This window comes from Nicotiana tomentosiformis, chromosome 4, assembly GCF_000390325.3.
Source record: "Nicotiana tomentosiformis chromosome 4, ASM39032v3, whole genome shotgun sequence".
NCBI classification, from domain to species: Eukaryota; Viridiplantae; Streptophyta; class Magnoliopsida; order Solanales; family Solanaceae; genus Nicotiana; species Nicotiana tomentosiformis.
This window is the reverse complement of record NC_090815.1, coordinates 8,929,266-8,950,528: the sequence shown is the minus strand read 5'-3', so window position 1 is coordinate 8,950,528 and position 21,263 is coordinate 8,929,266. Positions and strand designations below refer to the sequence as shown.

Below are 21,263 nucleotides of genomic sequence, written 5' to 3'. Positions count from 1 at the left end.
TTTTCACCTTTTGAGTCGGGTGTTATCCACGTAAAAATACTTGTGTTCTTTACTTTTCGCATTTACTATAATCAGTGCACGCAAAAATCAGTGCACGCAAAAATTAGACATCACACAAATCATCCCTCCCCCCCCTCCCCCCAATCATGTGTGGCATTAAAGTATAAAACACGAATCCCCTCTTCTTGTTTCCTTTCTTGACTTGGAAACTAAATAATACTTGAATTTTGATATAATAATAAACAATAACACTTTTCTTTTTGTTTGTTTTTTTTGTTCAAGAACCTCCCAAGATTATCAAGATTGAAATCTTGACTAGCATATGCTCTAATACCACTTGATAACAACACGATAGAGGATTCAAGAATTACTAAAGAAACAATAAGAAAATCAAGGAACGTGCGGAAGCTAAAAGAAAATAGGGAAACGAAAAAAAAAGATAGAAATTAAAGATAAATTGAATTCAAGAAAAGAGTTTCTTGAATTCAAGAAGTCTATTATTGAAGTTGAATCATAACAACAACAATTAGCTAACGAAGAACTAATCACCTTTGATAAAGAACTAAAAACAAGAGATAGATTGTGAAACCCAACCCTTTAGAATAACAAGAACAACAATAAGCCTAAACTTATCAACTTTCTTGAATACCTAGAAGTGATCTAAGATTTCAAATAGGGTTTAATCTTATCACCTTAAGTTGAGTCTTGAAGATTGAAGAATAAATCCAAGAGTAGACACACACAAGAGTGCAAGAAAAATCTCACATTTTTTATTGATATTGTCTATAATAATCTATGTCTAAAAATAAAGAAGACGTCCCTTATATAGGTAGGAGGGGTCACGAAATTAAGGCTAAAATAACAAGGAAATAAAGTCTTAAACTACTTTGGACAATAAGTCCAACTACCTTAAAAAAAGAAAAATACTAGGAAGCAAAAATCAAGTCATTCTTAGAAAGTAATTCCAACAATCTTAGGAAAAGAAAAACATGACCTTAACTAACTAGGAATGCAATAAATATAGTCCCAAAATATATGGAAATAAGCCCCAAACCAATCTTGGATAGAATCTTAAAAATCTTGAAAATCTTGAAGGAAATTTGAAAGCAACTTGGCACCAACTTGAACTCAACATTTAGCACGCCTATGTACCATTCTTGGACATCAAGTAAGTCCTTTTTATGTTATAAAACATGAATTTATGTAGGATTTCATGGGCTGAAAGTTTGGACACATTTTAGGTGCCAAATTGGTCCACAGGTGGACTGGCTAGGCTTCTTCAAATGATGTCTCTTGAGATCCAATCCTCCTCTTCTTGAACATAAATTTGGGCCACCCTAGCCAATTCATATCATTTATCCTTGAGTTCTTCCTCCCAATTAACAACTTCTTTATTTGCACTTGAAGTCAAATGACCTTGTTTTGTAACTCTTTAGCTTGACATTTTGTTAAAGGCCCTCTTTGAGATTTCAAAGCTTCATCCTTGTCCTTAAATAGATTTCATCTTCCTAGGATGCAATCACTTGGAAGTTGTTTCTTTGCCCTTGAAAATTGTTCACATGTTGCACTTCCTCCTCTTGCTCATTATAAGAATCATCTTGATCAAAACAACCATTGTCTTGCATATAGTTCTCCACTCGAGTTTGCACTTGTGGACCCTTAGTCCTCCTCTTGTTTGCCAAAACATTCACTCATTCCATAGCATGAACTTACTTAGGGGCTTGCACTTGACTAAGTTAAGTTTTTGCTAGTTGATTCATGGTAGTGGTCAATTCGGCAATGACTTGCCCATGGTCATGCAATTCATTGTAGAGGTGGATCATGTTCGGATCACCTTGTGGAACATTGGCCCGGGATTTCCAAGTCGATGACGTTTCCTCCATCTCATCTAAGATTTCACACGCCTCCGCATAAGGCGTAGTCATAAAGTTCGCACAGGCTAGTTGATTCACTACACATTGGTTGGTTGTATTAATCTCACGATAAAAGGTTTGCTGTATTATGTTTTCGTCATATCGTTGTTGGTACATTCCTCAACCATTGTTCTATAACGCTCCCATATCTTGTGTAGTGGTTCATTCGGCTCTTGCTTGAATGCCAAGATCTCATCTCGAAGTGTAGCCATGTGCCCGGGAGAAAAAACTTAGCAATGAACTTTTCTGCCAACTCATCCCAAGTGTGAATTGAATGTTTCGGCAATTGTTCCAACCAATCCCCGGCAACGGCGCCAAAAATTTATCCACGTCCAATTCGCACTCAATAGTGAGTGAAAACAGTCGTTGGAAGAATAGTACCCAACAAGAGCCAGGGTCGATTTCCAAAAGGAGTTTAATATGGGTGTTAGGGTGTACACTTGATGAGAGTAAATTAAATAACTCAATTGTGCTTCCAAACAAGGGATTTTATTTTCTACTTCTAAATTAACACTAACAATTGTAAACTAAAAAAAAGAAACTAGAAAGCGAGTAACTGTTTTTGTTATTTTTACCAAATGTTTAAAAGGCCTAGGGTAGTGAACTTCACCTAGGTGTTTGCCTAATGGGTTAAGTACGTTAATACTTATTTTATTGATTGGGGTGTATTATACCTCTAAACTCTAAGTTACGCATCAATACCTTTCGGTCATAGAGTGATTTTGCCCAATTTGGCTTTCTCAAGCCCAAATGGGTATCAAGCTAAATAGTTGATAAGAGCTCAAGTTAGGTTTTCCCTATCTCTAGTTCAAACTCTTTAATTAGGCTAATCAAATCCTTAACTAGCCAAGTTTTTCTAAACTAAGTCCTTCTTTCTCAAGTAAAGACCAAGTCAAAAAGGCATGAATCAATGTTTGCAACCATTAATTCTATAATTAAAGAATAAAAAACTCTAAATAACAAACACCCAACCATAAACAAGTATTAAATGAAATACCCATAAGGTTTACACACTAGGGTTGGGTCACAACCCTAGTAAAAGTCTAGCTACTCATAGTATAAAATGAAGAAAACAAAGAAGAAACATTAATTAAACCCATAATATAAAATTAAAATGATAAACTATGATGTTTTAATCCCAAAATGATCACAAATTTCCTAAAATGGAAAACTACAATAGCTATTGTTGCTAGAACTTCAACTTGACCTAAAAATGTGATTCTCGTCTATTTATAGTGGCTCAAAATTCGCTGGCAAAAATGCTCCTCGAGAGGTTTTTGCGGCCTCACAATTCCATGTGTGGTCCGCTTATTGCTTGAATCTGCAAAGAAATGGATTCTGCAGTCGCACAATTTGGTCTGCGGCTGTGATTTAGCTTCTGCGACCGCACAATTTATGTGCGGTCCGCACATTAGGCAAGGCTTTAAGTCTTGATTAGTTGCACACTCTGTGAACTTTTTGAATTCTTGTCAGTGCGGACTATGTTCTGCGGTCACACAAATTGTGTGCGGTCCGCACTTCTACTTCAAGTACTGCTGGCTTCTTCATCAGTTCTGCAGCCGCAGAGGGAATTCTGCGGTCCGCACTTGCTTCTGCGGACCGCACTTCTTGTGTGTTGTGCCCCTTCTTGCCTTTTGAGTCGGATCATTCCTTTTTGAGTTGGATTTATTCATAAGAGCCCAAATTTCCAACATTCCGACAATTTGCACACTTTTATTAGTTTTGGGAACATAAATCGATACTTTCAGACTTAAACAAAAGTAAAAATGTACTAATAAGTAGTCAAAATTCACACTTATCATGGCCACAATCACAAAACCCTTCAATTATACCGCCAGAAATAAGAGTAATGCATGGCAGGCCCAAGAAAGTAGAAGGAAGTAACCAACTGAAAACAAAACAGGAAATAGGAGTGTTCCAAACCGAACAGAAACCAAAAACCGAACTGAAACCGAAAATCGAATCGCAAGATTGGCTTAATGGCTTATTGGTGTCGGATTAACTGGTGGGGAACATATTGAAATTTTATTATTAACGGCTTATCGATTTGAGGGTTGATTATTCAATTTTCTTATCGGATAAACCATTAACCCGTTAAGAATTTTTATATTTATATATTTGTATCCATACGTATATTAAATAGCCCTTCCACTTATCCACTATTAGAAACCCTAAAATCTAAATTCCTAATTTCTAATTTCCCTCATATCTCAGAACTCAGCCCTCTCGCCTCTCCCTCTCGCGTCACCCCTCATTCTCAGACCCTCTACTCTCTAAAGGTTGAGGGAACAGTCAACACAACCACAACACCACAACACCACAACGCCTCGCCTCCCATTCTCTTCTCTAATCTAGTAATTTGTTCCTCGTTTCCTCTAATCTCATAACCCAGCCGTCAGTTACGGCCATAGCTAGTGCAGCGAAAGGTAAAGTGGATATGCTTTATATATAAAGACCAAATATTAGTATAAGATATGTAGTCAGATTCAATGTGCAAATGTGATGTTCAAATCCTTGGTCAGTTGCAATTCATGTAATAAAGTTTCGTTGTAGTAATAGAAGTAGAAGTAAAGTATTTGGAAAAATCTAGTATCCAACTACCTATATGGTTTCTAAATGTCAAAATTATTCTGGGATTAAAAGAGGGATTTTGTGGCAGAAGAATGTCATTTTCTCGTCATACTTTGTCTGAAAATAAATTTACTTTCTAATTCAATTTCGATTCAGTTCTAAATGAAAAATACTTCTTCTTCATTGAAAAGAGTGTAGCTTTTTATCATTCATATTCATTCCTTTTCTTTTCTTGTTGCAGTGACTCATAGCATGGCTGAAAATATACAAAGTGATAAGGCGATGGCTGAAAATGGGGATTCTAATTTAAATGCAATAAGTCAAGCCAAAACAACGGAGTCAAATATAACCAAAAAAGGAAAAAAAGGTTTGTTGCGTGGGATCATTTTACATAAATTATTACTTCCGAAGGGAGTACAAAAGCAAAATGTGACGGTTGCTTTCGTGAGTATTGTTTTAAGACAAAAAACGGTACATCGACACTTCTTTCTCATATATTTAAGTGTCCTAAACGTGCTGGTATTGTTGATAAAAACAATCAAATTTAGGCTTTCAATCTGTTTTGGGGGTAGTCATGGTGACGTACTATTGTTACTTGGAAATTTGATCAAGAAAAGTGTAGGAAGGTGTTATGTCGTATGGTAATAGTTGATGCGCTTCCTTTCAACTTTGTTGATAAAGAAGGTTTTAGAGACTTTATGAAAGTGGCGCAACCTTATTTTCGGATCCCTTCCCGTAATACTGTAACTAGGGATTGTTTTGATCTTTTTAATGAAGAAAAGCAAACGTTGAATAGGTCGTTTATAGAAACAAAACAAAGAGTATGTATTATCACTGATACCTGGACTTCAATACAAAGAATCAATTACATGTGTATCACTTCCCATTGGATTGATAGTGAATGGAATATGCATAAGAGAATAATTAATTTTTGTCCTATTGTTATCCATAAAGGCGAATATATGGCAAATGATATTGGTAGGTGCTTACGTGAGGGGGGGATAAATAAGATCTTCAATGTCATCGTTGATAATGCAAGCTCAAATGATGTGACAGTAAAAGAATTGTCTAAGCAATTAACAAAAATGAGAACTAATTTGATGGACGATAATCACCTTCAAGTGAGATATATGGCTCACATCATGAATCTTGTGGTCTGGGATGGTTTAAAAAAAATCTTCAGTGTCTATTAAACGTGTTAGGCATGCAGTGAGATATGTTAGGCAGTCTCCTGCGAGGTTGAAGAGGTTTCAAGAATGTTTTGATGATGAACAACTCAATTATAAAAAAAGAAACTTTATGTTTGGATGTTCCAACAAGGTAAAATTCTACCTACTTGATGTTGCGTAGGGTTGTTGAATTTGAAAGTGCATTTTTACATTATGCTTCTTGTGAAATTGGCCTGGGGCATTATCTTGAGCATTCTTATATTGAAGTTGGAATTCTTACAAGTGAACTTTTGAGTAGTGATTGGGAGAATGTAAAAATAATTACAAAGTTTCTTGAAATCTTCTATCTTCTTACTTTGAAAATATCTGGATCACGTTATGTTACATTAAAAATCATTTTCTTGAAATTTGTGCGGTTGCTGTTTATTTGAAGCAATTGATAGAAAATAAAGATATAGTTTTAAGGGAAATGGCAAAGAAGATTAAAGAAAAGTGTGATAAGTATTCGAGTGATCCAGGAAAAATGAACAAGATAATTTTCATCTCATGTATTTATAACGAACCGACCGGTCGTTTTGAGTAGTTGCACTTCGCTCGGCAGTTTGAGGGCATGAAAAGCTCCTTATGATGTACTATGACTCATGAGAATCGTCGGTTTTGGCTTTCAGGTTATTCTGAATCGATTTGGAAGAATGAATTTCATGATTTAAGCTTTAAGTTAAGAGTTGACCAAGTTTGACTTTGTGAATTTGACCGCGAAACAGAGTTTTGATGGTTCCGTTAGGCCTGGATGGTGATTTTGGACTCGGGCGTATGCCCGAATTTTCATTGAGATGTCCATAGAAGGATTCGACACTAATTGGCGAAAGTTAAAAATTTGAAGGCTTGAAAAGTTCATACGTTTGACCGGAAGTTGACTTTGTGGATATCGGATTCGGATTGTGGGTCAGGGAATTTGAATAGCTTCGTTATGTTATTTGGGATTTGTGTGCAAGATTTGAGTTCATTCCGGGTTGATTTGATGTGTTTCGGTGCTAGTTTTTGAAGTTGAAAGTTCAAGTTCATTTAAGTTCGATTTGAGGTGTGATTCGTCGTTTTGATGTTGTAATGTGTGATTTGAGGCATCAACTAGGTCCGTATTTTGTTTTGAGACTTGTTGGTATATTCGGGAGGCGCCCCAAGTGGCTCGGAAGAGTTTCGGACGAAGTTCAGATCGTTTGGATCAATTTTTGGCTAAGGCAGCTAGTGGTCGGATCCGGTATGATCGCACCTGCGGCTGATTTGCGCATGTGCGATGGTCGCAGAAGTGACAGAGGAGTCGCAGAAGCAAGGTGAGAGCTGGGTGAGGAAGATCGCAGAGGTGGAATGATGGGCGCATCTGCGTGTCCGCAGAAGAGTAATTTTGAGCCGCAGAAGCGGTGTGGCGCAGAAGCGTGAGTTGTTTGTCGCAACTGCGTGTGCACCGAACTGGGGAATGCTCCGCAGGTGCGGAAGTCTGGTCTTCACAGGGCTTCGCAAAAGCGAGAATTGTCCGCAGAAGTAGAGGTCGCAGATGCGACAATGTGACCGCATATGCGAAATTGTTGGGCAGAGTCTATATATTTCGAGGTTTTGGTTCTTTTATCATATTTTGAGATGTAGGACTCGGATTGAGGCGATTTTTGAAGTAATTTTCATCACAAGGATTAGGGTAAGTGTTCTACATTTGGTTTTGGTTTTATTTTTTGAATCCATCTTCAATTTTGGCAATTGTTGATGAATTTTAAAGAGAAATTTGTGGTTTTAGCCTAAAGTTTTATAAAGTGAGTTTTTGAGTTTTGAACATTGATTCAGAGTCGGATTTGAGTGAAACTAGTATGGTTAGACTCGTAATTGAATGGGTTGTCGGATTGTATATGGTTCGTCGAGTTTCGAGGCGCGGGCCCGGGTTGGGCTTTTGGGTTGATTTTGGACTTTTGATTAAAGATCTTATCTTTATCGATTGAGTTTGTTTTTTTGGCATTATTTGATGTATTTGAGTTGTTGTTGGCTAGTTTCGAGCCGTTCAGAGGTCGGTACGCACGAGATGGCATTTTTGGAGCATCGCTTGGCTTGCTCGGTATTGGAATTGGCTTGTTCGAGGTAAGTAACCCTTCTAAACTTGGTGCTGAGAGTATGAAACCCCGAATTTCGTGTTATGTGTTTGTTGTTGAGGTGACGCACATGCTAGGTGACGGGCGTGTGGGCGAGCACCGTGTGAATCGCAACTCCATTATTTATGTGGTACTGTGTAGTTACCTAATCCTATCTGTAACTATGAAATCTCTACGTACTAGAGCTATTGAGCTGTGACCTATGTTAGAAACCATGTCTACGCTACATGTTTATTCTGTTGGGACCCACTGAGGTCATTACTGTTGTTGAGTTATTTGCTTACATTGCAATTTCATACCCAGTCATGTTCAATCATTTCATATCATATCTCAGTCTCTGTTGCTATATGTATATATTGACACATTATATCATCATTTTTGGCTTAGTATCATATCATTGTGAGTCCGAGAGACCGGAGAGATAGATAACTGAGTGAGGTCGAGGGCCTGATTGTGAGTGATATTATGGGATCGGGCTGCACGCCGCAGCATGTTATATTGATTTATGCCTGGATCTGGCTTATTATGGCGCTTGGGCAGAAGGAGCCCCTCCGGAGTCTGCACACACACCCCAGTGAGCGCAGTTGATTATATTGAGGGATGGATCTTCCCTGGGTATGGATCTTGCCTGAAGCATTTATATTTGGGGATGGATCTTTCCTAGGCTAGATTGGCCTTATACAGTACTGAGCGACTGACCTGTCAGTTACTATATATATTTGGGATGGATCTTCCCTGGGCTGGATTGACCATATACAGTACTGAGTGATTGGCATGATGAGTGGAAAGTCTGAGACTGTGAGATTGAGTACTCTAAGAGTGTAAGTACATGAGTTCATCTCTGAGATACATTGCATTTGACATGCACACTTGACATACAGGCATAGAGATGCATTTTTCATCATGTTGTACGATATTGCATCATAATTTTACCTGCATAGTGGCATGTAGGCATAGAGATGTACTTTCCTCATGCTATCTGAAAAATGAAACATCTTACGAATTGTTGAAAAGTTTTTGTGAAAAATCACAGTTTTACAAACCTACTCATATTTTGGTGATTTCGGCAAAAGATTTGAGTTTTACTGTATACTTGAAAAGAAGCATTTATTTTATGGAATTTTATACGATATGAGCATTTATTTATTGAGTTATTTCCTGCACCATCCTTACTATATTGGTATGAACTATTGCTGGTTATTGGAGTTGGACTCTGACCTTTGTCCCAACTCGTCACTACTTTCAACCTAAGGTTAAATTTGTTACTTATTGAGTACATGGGGTCGGTTGTAATCATACTACACTTCTGCACCTTGCATGCAGATGTTGGATGATGATGTTGTTGTGATCGACGAGAGCTGGATTTGAAGACATACCTGTGTTCCGGTTGTAGTTGCCTCTTATTCATGGTAGCCTTAGATTTATGAAAATTTATTTATGTACATTTCGAACATATGATGTATTTGTTTCATACCAGCTTTGTAAATTCTAATCTTAGAAGCTTATGATTTGTACTACTAGTCCTTGGGGAATGTATAAGATTCAGATATTTTCTTTCACTTAATTATCTTATTAAATTTTATTGGAATTGGATAGTTGTTAATTGTCTTACCTAGCGGGTTGGGTTAGGTATCATCACGACTAGTTGGATTTTGGGTCATGACAAGGTGGTATCAGAGCTCTAAGTTCATAGGTTCTATAAGTCATGAGCAAGTGTCTAGTAGAGTCTTGCGGATCGGTATGATGACGTCCATACCTATCTTCGAGAGGCTACAGGGCATTTAGGATAATTTCCCTTTATACTGTAATAGAGTATGGGTATTATGGGTTATCGAGTGTTTTGTTCTATGGCTTTGAGCCAAATGGGGGAGTTTGCTATCGACGATTGGATTGCTTGGTTATGTGTTGTACTGGTTTCGGTTTGAGGCATACTTTTGAATCAGTAAGAAATTTCGAGATGCGTGATGTATTGCACTTTATGGGTATATGAAAATCGTGGAATGATTGAGTTGTTATGTGCGAAGGATGTAGTGTGCATGGAGTATGAATTTAATCGGTTGTGTTAAGGTAATGCTACTTCCTTGGGTGTTGTTGTGCTAATAGGGCACATGTCGTTTGGCCCATTTGGGCGGTATAATTGAGATTTGAGCAGAATGAATGACTCTCGAGAAGGTTCTAATGGATTCCAGATTAATATGTAGCGATTGAGAATTTCGCAGATTTGTATATGGCTAGAATCTGAGATTTAAGTTGAATGGTGTCGGGACTCGCGGTATTTCTATATCATTATGGATTATACATTTCAGCATCAGGAAGGTGAAGGAAACGATTTTATACTCACAGAAGGTCTTTTCAGAGTGGGTGTCTCAGTTGTGGTACTTTTGGGGGTGCTTAAAGGAGAATGCAGAGGCTTATGGGCCTTGGGGCGGTGTGATTTTATTCTAGGATCTCGTGGGGTGAGTTTTGGTTAAGGATCGTGGTGTTCTGGCAATAAGAAGTGTCACTTTGAGGGTAATTCAGAAGGAACTCGGAGAAATAGTACAGTTTAGTGGTAGGTTGGATCATCAAGGTAATAGATATGATCGGTTCTTCGGGTACTTATGATGTGGTGAGCCTCTACAGGTGTTTCGTGGCAATGATCTTGGGTTTTGGCGACCTGCGTGACTTTGTTGAGTTAGAGGGATTCGGTTCTGATAGCTAGGTTATGTACAAATGGATTTCAAAGTGTTCCCAATAGTTTCTACCACGGTTCGAGGTCTATATTTTCTGCTGGCGTGAAGAGCGTGTTGCGTGTTGTGATTTTCTCCTCGATTAGATCAAATAGAGGTTCCTGGCTAATTGAGTATGTATTCCTGCTGGACTCAGGGTTGATTATGAGATTCTCGTATTTTTCATATGATGGCATGATAACGGTGGTGTGTTGTGTGGGATTGAGGTTTGCATGTGCAAGGTCACGGTTTAGTTTTGAAAGCAAGGGCATGAATTCTTAGACAACATTGGCGGTTTCAGATGACTAGATATTACCACTTAGTATTGCCTGAGGAGAGCGTATATTTCAGAAGGTGCACTGAGTGTTGACGTACGGATGCTTCATTGGTATTGCGGTACTCGCCTGGTTGATCGGCTGCTGATATTCAGATTTTGTTATGTGGTCTTTTTGTTCCTGCCTGTCGAGGACCTATGTTTCAATAACGATGAAGGGCTACTAGAAGGGAAAGGGCGCTCACCTTCGAAGAGTGAAAGGATCATTCAAAGCCATGGAAGAATTTTAGAAGTATTCCTCGTGGGATGATCATGTATGAGATATGTGTTAGACAATCGGGAGGGTGGAGTTGGGATTAGATATGGTGATTCGTGTGTTCTATGAATTTGGAGACTGGGAGTTCTCAGAAGCCGATTATTTCATGGTTGTGGACTGTGAAGTTGTGGCCAAAGCTAGCCAGGTGATAGCATGTGTTATGGTTCAGTCGTTGTGGACTTTCAGAGGGTTGTGTATCTATTTGTGGGTGACCAGAATTGATTTGGGGTTCAGTGTTAGGCCCAATGAGGATGTGCATTCTATAGCAGGCCGGATTGGTTGACTCCATACTGCTATTGTTGGGGGTGTGCCATTCAATTAGAGTTGAGCTTATTCGTGTTCTGATAGGATCTATATGCTACTCCTCTATGCTACGAGGGGTTGTGATTCGTTAGTTATATGCACACATGGTGCGGTTCGATTTGGGCTTTATGGCGGAGTTTGAGCGAGATGGGTATTAGGGTGTTGAATGATTGATTGCGCATTAGTTATGTTCTTTCCAGATTGTGGTATTGTGTTATTTGTCTCTCCGTGATTATGGTCATGCACCTTGGGTACTTGATGTCGAATTTCGCATGGTTATTGATTTTTAGCATGGTGTCTGAGGTATTTCATATAGACCAGTGTTTAGATGGGGTCACGCATTGCAACGAGGTTATGTTAAGATATGATTCTTTGTGTTAGATTCGTTTGTCTTGGTTCTACTATGTATGATAAGTTCGTAGTATTTCGGTTGTGGTGGTACTTGTTGAACTTGCAGGATGGTTCTCTCGTTTGAGTCATTTTTCATGATTGAGTACATTTGAATTATTGCGTATTGGGGCACGAATTGCACGGTTTGTGGCTCTGGGTAGTATTGGTGTGGCATGTCTGTAGGGTAGCTGGTATTTGTCAATATGAGGTGGTCGAATCTAGGATGGGTGCTATCGGATTTGATTACAGCATGTAGAGAGGATAATATCGGAAGTCGGCTTAGAAATTGGCTATAGTTCTTGTTGAAGGAGGGAGAGTTCCATGACTTGTTGATCTGATAAGTGGTTACAAGTTTCTGCGTGTTTCTTTCATCATCGGCAGTGTACTAAGTTTTTGAACGAGATTTTATTTGATATGAGGCTTATTATCGGTACCGGGCTTGTTTGGGGAGTTATTGTGGTCAGAAGTTATTGGTACAAATATGCGAGTTATGCGGTGTATCATGTGATTAAATCTTGGGTTATGGTTATGGCTTGATACAAGTTGTTCAGACTTATACAGTGTGTAGATGCAAGATTCGGGTCTTATAGGAAATTTCGGAAGTTGGAAATTAGATTTTGTGATTTACGGGCTAAGGTTGAAGTAATGATCTTTAGTATGTTGTGTTATGGGACCTATATGGAATAGGGTGATGTGGGATCACCCCCGGGTATGTGCATGGTAAGGTTACACGGCAGTTTGATGGCTTAAGAACAACTCAGGGCACGTTCGAGGACAAACGTATGTTTAAGTGGGGGAAGGTGTAACGACCCGATCGGTCGTTTTGAGCAGTTGTACTTTGCTCGGTAGTTTGAGGGCCTGAGTAGCTCCATATGATGTACTATGACTCATGAGAATCGTCGATTTTGATTTTCGGATTATTCGGAACCGATTTGGAAGAATGAATTTCATGATTTAAGCTTTAAGTTGGAAGAGTTGACCAAGTTTGACTTAGTGAATTTGACCCCAAAACGGAATTTTAATAGTTCCGTTAGGTCTCGATGGTTATTTTGGACTTGGGCTTATGCCCGTATTTACATTGGGATGTCCGTAGAAGGATTCGACACTAATTGGCGAAAGTTGAAAATTTAAAAGCTTGAAAAATTCATAAGTTTTATCGGACGTTGACTTTGTGGATATCGGATTAGGATTGTGGTTTCGGGAATTTGAATAGCTTCATTATGTCATTTGGGACTTGTGTGCAAAATTTGAGTACATTCCGGGTTGATTTGATGTGTTTCGGCGCTAGTTTTGGAAGTTGAAAGTTCAAGTTCATTTAAGTTCGATTTGAGGTGCGATTCATCGGTTCGATATTGTTATGTGTGATTTGAGGCCTCGACTAGGTCCGTATTTTATTATGAGACTTGTTGGTATATTCGGGCAGGGCCCCTAGTGCCTCGGAAGAGTTTCAAACGAAGTTCGGATCGTTTGGATCAATTTTTGGCTAAGGCAGCTGGTGGCCGGATCTGGTATGATCACACCTACGGCTGGTTTGCGCAGGTGCGATGGTCGCAGAAGCGACAGAGGAGTCGCAAAAGCAAGGTGAGAGCTGGGTGAGGAAGATCGTAGAGGCGGAATGATGGGCGCATATGCGCGTCCTCAGAAGCATAATTTTGAGCCGCAGAAGCGGCGTGTGGCGCAGAAGCGTGAGTTGTTTGTCGCACCTGCGTGTGCACAGAAGCGGGGAATGCTCCGCAGGTGCGGAAGTATGGTCTTCAGAGGGCTTCGCAGAAGCGGAGGTCGCAGATGCGACAATGTGACCGCATATGCGAAATTGCTAGGCAAACTCTATATATTTCGAGGTGTTGGTTCTTTTATCATATTTTGAGATGTGGGACTCGGATTGAGGCGATTTTTGAAGCAATTTTTATCACAGGGATTGGGGTAAGTGTTCTACACTTGGTTTTGGTTTTATTTCGTGAATCCATCTTCATTTTTGGCAAAGTGTTGATGAATTTTAAAGAGAAATTGGTGGTTTTAGCCTAAAGTTTTATAGAGTAAGTTTTTAAGTTTTGAACATCGATTCGGAGTCGGATTTGAGTGAAACTAGTATGGTTGGACTCGTAATTGAATGGGTTATCGAATTTTATAAGTTTTGTCGATTTCCGAGGCACGGGCCCGAGTTGGGCTTTTGGGTTGATTTTGGGCTTTTGATTAAAAATCTGATCTTTATCGATTGAGTTTGTTTTCTCTGGCATTATTTGATGTATTTGAGTTGATGTTGGCTAGTTTCGAGCCATTCAGAGGTTGGTACGTGCGATATGGAATTTTTGGAGCATCGCTTGGCTTGCTCGGTATTGGAATTGGCTTGTTCGAGGTAAGTAACACTTCTAAACTTGGTGCTGAGGGTATGAAACCCCGAATTTCGTGTTATTTGTTTGTTGTTGAAGTGACGGGCGTGTGGGCGTGCACCGTATGAATCGTAACTCCGTTATTTCTGTGGTACTGTGTAGCTACCTGATCTTATCTGTAACTATGAAATCTCTACGTACTAGAACTATTGAGTTGTGACCCATGTTAGAAACCATGTCTAGGCTACATGCTTATTCTGTTGGGATCCACTGAGGTCATTACTGTTGTTGAGTTATTTGTTTACATTGCAATTTCATACTCAGTCATGTTCATTCATTTCATATCATATCTCAGTCTTTGTTGCTATATATTAACACATCATATCATTTTTGGGCTAGTTTCATGGCATTGTGAGCCCGAGAGGCTGGAAAGATTGATGACTGAGTGAGGCCGAGGGCCTGATTGTGAGTGATATTATGGGATCGGGCTGCACGCCGCAGCATGTTATATTGATTTATGCCTGGATCTGGTTTATTATGGCGCTTGGGCTGAAGGAGCCCCTCAGGAGTCTGCACACACCCCCTAGTGAGCGCAGTTGATTATATTGAGGGATGGATCTTCCCCGGGCATGGATTTTGCCTGAAGCATTTATATTTGGGGATGGATCTTTCTTGGGCTAGATTGGCCTTATACAGTACTGAGCGACTGACCTGTCAGTTACTATATATATTTGGGATGGATCTTCCCTGGGATGAATTGACCATATACAGTACTGAGTGATTGGCATGATGAGTGAAAAGTGTGAGACTGTGAGATTGAGTACTCTAAGAGTGTAAGTACATGAGTTCATCTCTGAGATACATTGCATTTGACATGCACACTTGACATACAGGCATAGAGATGCATTTTTCATCATGTTGTACGATATTGCGTCATTCATGATTTCACATGCATAGTGACATGTAGGTATAGAGATGTACTTTTCTCATGCTATCTGAAAAATGAAACATCTTAAGTATTGTTGAAAAGTTTTGGGAATAATCACATTTTTACAAACCTAGTCATATTTTGGTGATTTCGGCAAAAGATTTGAATTTTACTATATACTTGAAAAGAAGCATTTATTTTTCGAAATTTTATACGAGCTGAGCATTTATTTATTGAGTTATTTCTTGCACCATCTTTACTATATTGTTATGAACTGTTGCTGGTTATTAGAGTTGGACTCTGACCCTTGTCCCAGCTCGTCACTACTTTCAATCTAAGTTTAGGTTTGTTACTAATTGAGTACATGGGGTCGGTTGTACTCATACTACACTTCTGCACCTTGCGTGCAGATGTTGGATGTTGATGTTGATGTGATCGACGGGAGCTAGATTTGAAGACGTACTTGTGTTCCGGTTGTAGCTGCCTGTTGTTCATGGTAGCCTTAGATTTATGAAAATCTGTTTATGTACATTTCGAACAGATGATGTATTTGTTTCATACCACCTTTGTAAATTCTAATCATAGAAACTCATGATTTGTACTAGTAATCCTTGGGGAATGTATAAGATTCAAATATATTCTTTCACTTAATTGTCTTATTGAATTTTATTGGAATTGGATAGTTATTAATTGGCTTACCTAGCGGGTTGGGTTAAGTGTCATCATGACTAGTTGGATTTTGGGTCGTGATAGTATTTTGGATCCACGTTACAAGCTCGAATCAATTGGCTATGCACTTGTAACGATGTTTGGTAAAGATCTGGGGGCAACTATACAAGCAAAAGTGAAGAAGTACATGACTTCATTATTTAGTGAGTATGTAAAGTCCAGCTCAAAAGGTGTCGTGTTTGCTTCATCTTCAGATTGTTCTTCATTGGAAACTTCTACTTCCAGGCTTTTTGGCAGTCAAGTAAGCACCCAAAATACAGGACTTTTAGAATCACTCATGCAAGATATAAAAAAATATAAAACTGTGAGTGGAGGTGTGGATAATAGAACAGAGTTAGATAAATATTTTGGTGAAGAAACTAAGGATGACACTAAAGAATTTGATGTAATTGAACTCAGCTAGATTTCCTGTTCTTACGGAGATAGCTCGTGATGTATTAGTTATTCCGGTTTCAAGTGTGGCATCTGAATGTGCGTTTAGTACGGGAGGACGTCTTCTTGATTTATTTAGGAGTTCATTAACTTCTAAATTGGTGCAAGCTCCAGTGTGTTTTCAAGATTGGCTTTGAAATGAAAAATTAAAACAACCTATTAGTGTTAGGAAGATCTTGATAAAATTGAGCAGCTTGAACAAGGTAATAATATTGTTACTATATTTGTTATATATTAGTGTTGTGGATATGCTTATATTTATCGCACGACTCATTATTATAATTTTCTTCTTCAGATTTAGCTAGCGTTGGAAAAGACCCTTACGTAATTAACGTGTAGTGTTAATATATCTAGTAAGAATTCCAATTGTAATATAGTGTTAATAAATCTGTTAATATATTTATCGCATGACTCGTGTGTGTTAGTGCTTAGTTCCAAGTTCTAGCCGAACTAGTTTATGAGGTAGTCTGGCTTTATACTGTGATTGCCCCTTTTCTGGAATAGTATGGACTAGTAAATTATATTTTGTCTAGTTGGTTATAGGGCTGCTTATCGGGCGGATTGGACGGTTAATTACTCTTAACGGTTTGGCTTAACGGTTATCGACTTTTAAATATATTAATCCGCTAGCCACCCGATAAGATATCGGGCGGATTGGTATCGGTTTAGCTCTTATCGGGCGGTTTATCGGCCTAATTAAATCTATATTGCGTGCATTAATTGTTTGTTGACCGCCTAGCATACAAATTCATAATAGGAAATTACACATTGAGTCCAGACAAACATGTCTGCTAACGCCTATATAAGAATGATGTAGTGTGTCATGTGTTGTAGAGTGAAAAAAGTAGAACACATTGTAGGCTAGATTACATCCCAAAGTAGACTACATATGAGTCCAGACATACATGTATGTTAACGCCTAGCATTAAATCCCAAAACAGACTACATTACATGAGTCCAGACATACATATGTCTGTTAACGCCTAGCATACAAATTCAAAATAGGAAATTCCAGTCTATATTCAAAGTGAGTCCAGGATACATATTTCAAAATGATTAACCCATAAGTGAGCAGACTACACAGAAATGTTTGGCCTGCAGCTAACGCCTAACATAGCTTGAATTTATGTAGCTTCAAAGTTCAAACAACAACTTCAAATTTCTAACTTAAACTCTCAACCAGGCATTTCACGCTATATCATTAACCATACAAACAACACCGAGCAAAAAGCAGTTATGTATAGAAATAGGGATGGATTATAAGCAGTAAACAATTTACAGGAAACACAGATGCGCTATTTCCCAGAACATAATTCAAGACAGTACTATCGTCAATATTGTGGGATAAAAGTTATGGCAACAACACTGTTGTTCTTCTATTAAACATAGACAACAGGCATTAGTTTTAAAAAACAAAAGCAGAGGTGAACCATAGACAGCAGCTTAAACAATCTTATAGTAGGGTGGGAGAATAAGCTAAGCTAATAGCTGGAAGAAGTGGAAGAGTTTTTGATATTTAATATATATATGGATAAAAATAAATTATATATATATGTATATATATTCTTAACGGGTTAACGGATTATCCGTTAAGAAAATTGAATAATCCGTCCCTAAATCGATAAGCCGTTAATAAAAAAATTTCAATCTGTTCCCAGTCCGTTAAACCGTTAACCCGATACCAATAAGCCATTAAGCTTCGATTTCGGTTCGATTTTCGATTTCGGTTCGGTTTTGAACACCCCTAGTTGGTTATGCTCGAATTACATTTTGTGTACAAGTTGGATATTCGAGCAAACTTTCTGGAACAGTATGACCTTGTAAATTACATTTTGTCTACAAGTAGTAATCCTTGGGCATGTAGGAACACAATTTGTCCCACGCATCATTTCTATAATGCATTTCCATATTTTGCATTTTCTCAAGTTTTTGTGGCTTTGTTCTGTCCCTTCTTGATGAGTTAATAAAGTCTTTTTTCTGTTGCTCTAATTGTAGGCTTTTGTTGTCTATTGTTGTCCTTCTATTGGTCAAGAATATAAGCTTGAATATACTTATTGTTGTTGCTGACTAAATCTGCTTATTGTTATCAAGAATATTGTTGCTCCTGACTGAATCTGTTGCTGCATCAGTTGAATCTGCTGCTCCTCAACTTATTCCTCTTCTCATCTTTGCAAGTTGTTTGAACTTTGAAGCTGCAGAAATTAAAGCACTGTTAGCTGCAACAGTTGTATTTTGGATGTCTCCAATTGTTCTAGATTTTATGTCTAAATTTTTATTTTATCTCTAGTTGTATTCTGGATTCATTTTGACAGATGTAATTGCCATGTTAGGAAGTGTTAACTATTATGTTAGCAGAATGTGCAGACAGCATTACTGTTGAAGAATTTCTATTTTTTCTGTTGCTCAAACCTATAACATACCAACAATCTCTTTCTTTGCATGTTACCAACCCCTCGATAGTTTTAGCCAAAAAATATTAATTAATTTTTTATATTATTATTTGACTCTCGGTCAGTTATAACTTTGTACTCCAATGCCTATTGGAAGAGTTGGGACATAAAGCATAGTTAGTATTGTTATGATTATTATTGTTTCTATTAACCCAAATATTTTACATAATAAAAGGAAAAAGTTTTTCCCACAACAAATATTTTTTTGTTAGTGTCTTTGTCAAGATTCTTTATAGTAAGAAGTCAGTGCATAGAGTTATGCATGAGAGGAGTTGTGATACTTGGGTATATGAATTGTCATGATAAGTGAAAATATTTAAATATTAAATATTAGGCATGATAGAAACTTTTATACAATTAAATAAAAATATACAAACATATCGTTTAATAAAATTGGGTGAAATTTTTAATTATGCAAGTAACATAATATTCTTTATTATATGTGGTGTATTAACATTTTAATATACAACAACAATAACATCATCATCAACAACAACAACAACATACCCAGTCTTAACTCACATCGTGGGGCCAACTTATAATGCTCCCTATTCGCCATCTTCTCCTCCTCGTCTACACTTTCCACTAGCTTCAGATACGCTGCTTTCTTGGTTTTCACTTTACCTTGCACTTCTCTATTCCACCACCAATCTCCCTTGTGACCACCAGAGTAACCCTTTGAGACCCCTAATACCTCACCTGCGGCTTCCCTAATGCACTGCGCAGTCGTGGTCCACATAGCGCTTGCGTCCCCACTACTCCTCCAAGCCTTCATAGTCACCAGCTTGACCCCAACTCCTGCGCTTTAACTTCTGTCAAGGCTCCCCACTTGATCCTATGTTGGCTATGCATCGCCCTCTTCCTCGTGATCTCAAGGTCCATGACCAGGAGCCTATGAAGGGCCGAGAGGTTTTCACTCGGGATGACCTTGCAATCCGTGCAAAGACCTCTATCGGACTTCCTGCAGAGTAAATAATTAATCTGAGTCTCGGCCACCAAACTCCGGAAGGTGACCAAGTGCTCCCTCTTCTTCGGGAAACTCGAGTTTGCTATCACCAAATCAAATGCTCTAGCAAAGTCCAGAAGAGACGTTCCTCCTCCGTTTCTATCTCCAAAACCAAAGCCACCATGCACATCATCATACCCCCCAGACATCGCTCTAATGTGTCCGTTGAAATCTCCTCATATGAAAAGCTTCTCGGTATGCGGGATACCACGCACCATCTCATCCAAATCCTCCTAAAAACGCTTCTTGACTTCCTCATCCAAGCCTGCTTGGGGTGCGTACGCATTGATTATGTTCAAAGTAAAACCTCCAACAACTAGCTTAATAGTCATCAACCTGTCATTCACCCTCCTAACCTCCACCACTAGTTCCCGGAGGTCCTTATCAACCAAGATACCTACCCCGTTCCTACCCCCCACCCTCCCAGAATACCAAAGTTTGAAACTGCCTACATCCCGTGCCTTATCTCCTGCCCACCTAGTCTCATATACACAAGCTATATTAATCTTTCTTTTCTCGAGAATCTTCGCTAACTCTACAGATTTTCCAGTCAAAGCTCCTATGTTCCAAGACCCCAGTCTCAGCCTAGTAGCTCCCTTAGCCCTCTTACCCCCCTCCCCGCGCACCCTCCCCGCACTGACACCCCCGAGGACAAGACCTTACCCTGTCATCGTTCACCAAAGCCACTATAATCTAGGAGTCACTACGCAAGCATTATCTCGAAAACAAGCGATAAAAATAAAATGAATTTCGAAATATAATCTACCACTATGGTTGCAAAACAGGTGAAGAAATAAAATAAAGGAATTAATGGAAACTATAATTTACCACTAAAGGTCAGACAAACAGGTGAAGAAATAGAACAAAGGAACTAAAGGACCTATAATCTACAACTAAATGATAGAAAAATATATGAAAAAATACAATACAAGAGCTAAATGGGCTATAATCTACAACTAGAGGTTACAAACAAAATGTGCAATAAAGATTCAAAATAAAGCAAGTAGGATGGAATTACCTAAATAGAGGAACACAACAAGAATGGGGGAAATCCAGTCAATGCAATTTAATTCGGGATACCCAATAGAAACGATGAATAACAAAGCAAGAATGCTACTCAGATTCAAAACTCAGGAGCAATAATGTTAAAATAACTAAGCAAGAATATAACCAACATAAAGAATTCCCAAAAATTGATAAGCGGTAGAAAAATTAAAGCAGAAGAAGAATTAACGAAGTAAATCAATAACCAGAACTAGAAATAAATAAGGAAAAGGAACGATTGAACCTGGTCGGAAGCTCTGATCGCCGGACAGGGGAGATCTGAATCTCAAAACGTCACCGTTTCAACTGATCGAATAAAAATTTCTTCAAAATCTGTTATGGACGTTCCTGCAGATGAAGAACAAAAAGAAGAAACAAATCTGTTGAAGAAATGGCTGCCTCCTCCGCCAGAGACAAGTGTTTAGACGAATTACAAGAAAAGATTATTAAATTGCTTGTTCTAAAGAAGAATTCTTCAGAACGAAAAAAGACAAAATCTTGAAAAGGGGCGGTGGATATTCGTATTAACATTTTAATATATTTTATCAAAATATCTAGATTTATTATT

The 21,263-nt window shown here is 38.4% G+C and overlaps 1 long non-coding RNA gene across 2 annotated transcripts; it reads right to left on the bottom strand.

The window, feature by feature from the left end:
- Positions 1-17,684: 17,684 nt before the first annotated feature.
- Positions 17,685-21,246, bottom strand: LOC104111233 (uncharacterized). 2 transcript variants are annotated; one of them, XR_011415253.1, is made up of 2 exons: positions 19,153-21,246; positions 17,685-18,387 (listed from the first exon to the last, which is right to left on the bottom strand). It is a non-coding gene; the product is annotated as an uncharacterized lncRNA (long non-coding RNA). The 2 variants fall into 2 exon arrangements; XR_689648.3 differs by having other exon boundaries at positions 20,940-21,246.
- Between the last annotated feature and the right edge of the window lie 17 nt (positions 21,247-21,263).